Below are 3,838 nucleotides of genomic sequence, written 5' to 3' on the forward strand. Positions count from 1 at the left end.
CTTCTAGGAGAAGCTTAGTTCTATTCCCATAAAGGGGATGAGGCAGTAGAACTTGTTATATTTTAGGTGTAGGCGTCCAAGCCAGGCTTAGTCGCAGAGGGTAATGCAGGGCAAGAAAGTTCCTTAATTCCTTCTAGGAGAAGCTTAGTTCTATTCCCATAAAGGGGATGAGGCAGTAGAGCTTGTTATATTTTATTTTACGTATAGGCATCCAAGCCAGGCGTAGTCGCAGAGGGTAATGCAGGGCAAGAAAGATCCTTATACTTAACTGTTTAGATTGCAATCATAGGATATAGAGCACTTCCTTAAGTTGCTTATCTGACTCTTTTTAATAATCCGACATACCGTATCAATGTAATTTGAATACTGTAAACCATGCACTAACCATGTAAAACCTAAAATATATAAATAAACAAGACTATAAAATTCAGTCTTAAAAGAAATGTCATTTGCTGATGTTGCATGAAGAGACTGTCTAAACCCAGGGGGAAACATGGGAGACTAATAAAGTATTCAGTCAGAGGGACTCCTTGTAAATTAACCACATAGTGAATATGATGACTCTGTGGTTTAGAGGGAGAGAGTACTGACTTTGACACCAAGTAATAGCCAAAAATATTCAATAGTTCAAATGTGAAAACAAAACAGAATCATGTGGTATCTAAAAAATCCCATTATAATTATTTCATTGTGTCATTTGATCAAGAGTACTTAGCATCATTAAGCTTAACTGATGGATGTATTTAGCTAGATAAAGTTTCCTTGTATATTCAAGCCTAATGACAGGTGTGTGTTGTTTTTTATGCCAAAAAATGAGCTTGCTTTTATTTATTTTTAAGTAATGCATTAAAATCCATCCATCCATACACAACCCCTATTTGCCATTTTTGCACATGGGGTCAGGGTGTCACTTCACCACTGACAATCATATAGAGTCAAAGTTTACACCACCAGGTGGCCAGCCCTGCCATGGTACTTCTTCCACACAAAACACTCGCGACGCACACACACTCACACCAATGGCTAATTTAGAGTGTCTAATCCACCTACTGCATGTCTTATTAATGAGGGAGGAAACCTGAGCACCTGGAGGAAACCCATGCAAATACAGGGAGGGCATGCAGACTCTGCACAGAAGGCACCCCAGCTGAGAATCGAACTAGGAAACCTCTTGCTGTGAGGTGACAAACATAAGTAATGCATTAAAAGATTATTAATATTAAAGTACCTGTCATTTTTATTTATTTATGTCACCTTGAAAGGTTTTCGATTTTTTAATTAAATAGCACTAACAAGTGTCACTGTCTCATCATTAAAACTATAACCACCTTTGTAAAAAATGTATTACATAATGGACTTCCTTTCAAAATGTTTTGTTTAAAAATAACTTAATGTGTACAGAATTTCAAATTTAAGAACAATTTTGATGATTGGAAAAGTACTTGGAAACTTTTGTGTATATTCCTCTGCATTCCTTAACCTCTACTTCGGTTATATCTATAGATGTTTTATTCATCTTTTAAGTATATTATGAGTAAGCGTCATATACAATAGTATCTATAACCTGAGTTTGTCTAGCTGTAGTCATGAATCTTTATGTTATGCTTTAGCCATTCATGAATATATTTTTTTGCTCCAAAGCATTGTTTTGCCGTATTCATTCTTAATCTGTTCTGTATGTTCTTTTTTAAAATAAAATTCAGATGACAAATAGGAATTGGGTGTTACACACAGAAAAATTAAACTTATTATTAATATCTCCAGTAAGTGCTTTCACTTTATTTCAGACGACTTCATCAGAATAGCAGACAAAATATTCAACAGTCCAATTATAGAAAAGTCATGTGACATCTAAAAAAGTTACATTACACTGTAGTTTACACTAACAATTAAAATGTCTCAGTGCAATTATAAACAGTCAATATAAATATGGAAAAAACTGTATTCAATTAAAAAGTTAATACTTAATGCACATCTAGTCTGTTTTTATACACTCTCTAAAGTTAGTATTTTCATTTAAACCTCTGACACTGTAGCACTGCATTGTATCTAGCATTCGTATTCCTTGACATCAAGTAATATATTTCATTGTCACCACTTCTTGTACATTTGTACACAACAGCAAGTTGATCCACTTTAGAAACTTATATATATATATATATATATATATATATATATATATATATATATATATATATATATATATATATATACACACATATACACCTTTAATTTCACCATATCTTTTGGGTTTCTAATGCCATGATGGGAATGAACCCCATTCCTAAGTCAAAGTATGATTAAACTTCATGAAATTAGTATTGTTTCAATCTTTGATGCCAGCCAGAAGTGCTCTTCGCAGCATCCGCAATGTGCCCAGTAATGGCTCCTTTTGAAAGTCATACAGAGTTACATGTATCAGTAACATATCTAAATACAGTTGTAGATTCTTTTATATAAGACCCATTGCTCTTACTACTATTGGAACTCTCTAGGTATCTTTCTTCCACATTGCTCTCATTTTTGCCTCCAAATCCTGATATTTTATGACTTTGTGTCTCTCTGTATGCAAGACACTGTAGTCACTGGGCATAGTGATTTCAAAGATCAATGCTACTTTTGTCTTCATTTCATGGATCACTATATCTGGTTTTCTCGCATCTGCCTTTGGAACTTTTGCTAATGGGTGACCCCATGTGATGTAGACTTCATCATTTTCTATGATGCTTTGTGGCTTATATTTCCAGTGTTTTTTAGCTACTTCAGTATTATGTTTGCACAATCCCCAGTGCAACAGTCTTGCCATATTATTATGCCATTCAGTATGCAGTCCTTCTGCCATTAGTATGTCACAACCAGCAACAAGGTGTGCAACTGTTTCCAGTTCTGTTTTACAAAACCTATATTTGACTGTTTCTCCCACATGTTCAATGGACTTTGTAAACCAACATGTACATAGTCCACTATCTTGGGCCACCAATATTAACCTTTCATATTTCGGTTTGAATTCACCTCTCTTTAACCATTCCTGCAGTCAGTCCTGATCAACATAGGTTCATAGGTGTGTACTAGGCTAATGGCCCTGAAGCCTTTACAAGCCTAGCCCATAGGATTACCCCGGCATCGTGCCACCAGACCTTAGTTCCCAGTGCCTCTGTCGAGTACAGCTACTGGAGTGATCCTTGGGGTGAATTTTCTATTTCCCATCCACTTATAAAGATTTCTCTTGAAGAGGGCCAGTGAGGTGCTCTGTTTGACATGTATGGGAAGTCTATTCCATACCATATAGGTAAATAATCAGCCCTTGCAAGTCTTGAACCCAGGACCCTGCATACCATAGCCACAGCAATTTACCACTAAACCATCTGAACTGTAAAATATGTTCATGCATTGGCCAGGAATCGAACCTGGGTCCCCTGCATGGCGGGCAAGAATTCTACCACTGAACCACCAATGCACATGAGGTTGTTTCAGGAGTTTTCTATATGTGCAACTATATTTATGCATTTTACACATTTCTTGCCTTCTCATCTGATCCTTCACCTTATATTCTTTCTTTTTTTTTGGCACATTCAGTTGCTGCCTGATTTTTATCTACTTCTGGTTTGATTTCCATTCCCGCTTGATGCAGATATGCTTCTGCTAGACTAAGAAGGGAAGTCATCTTAAATTTATTCTCCTCATATTTCAAAACTTTCACTATGTTTGGGTCTTGTGAGGTCAGCAGATATGTATACAGTCTCATGATTGCAGATCTATACATGTAATCAATTTCAAGGAGGCCCATACCTCCTTCAAAAGGGAAATATATAATCTTGGTATGCACTGATTTGTCTAA

At 36.0% G+C, this 3,838-nt stretch overlaps 1 non-coding gene across 1 annotated transcript; it reads right to left on the bottom strand.

Moving 5' to 3' along the window:
- Window positions 1-3,386: 3,386 nt before the first annotated feature.
- Window positions 3,387-3,457, bottom strand: TRNAG-GCC. Its single transcript has one exon. It is a non-coding gene; the product is annotated as a tRNA-Gly (tRNA).
- Between the last annotated feature and the right edge of the window lie 381 nt (window positions 3,458-3,838).

Source organism: Protopterus annectens, chromosome 4.part0 (genome assembly GCF_019279795.1).
Source record: "Protopterus annectens isolate FY-2018-M chromosome 4.part0, PAN1.0, whole genome shotgun sequence".
Classification (NCBI taxonomy): Eukaryota; Metazoa; Chordata; order Ceratodontiformes; family Protopteridae; genus Protopterus; species Protopterus annectens.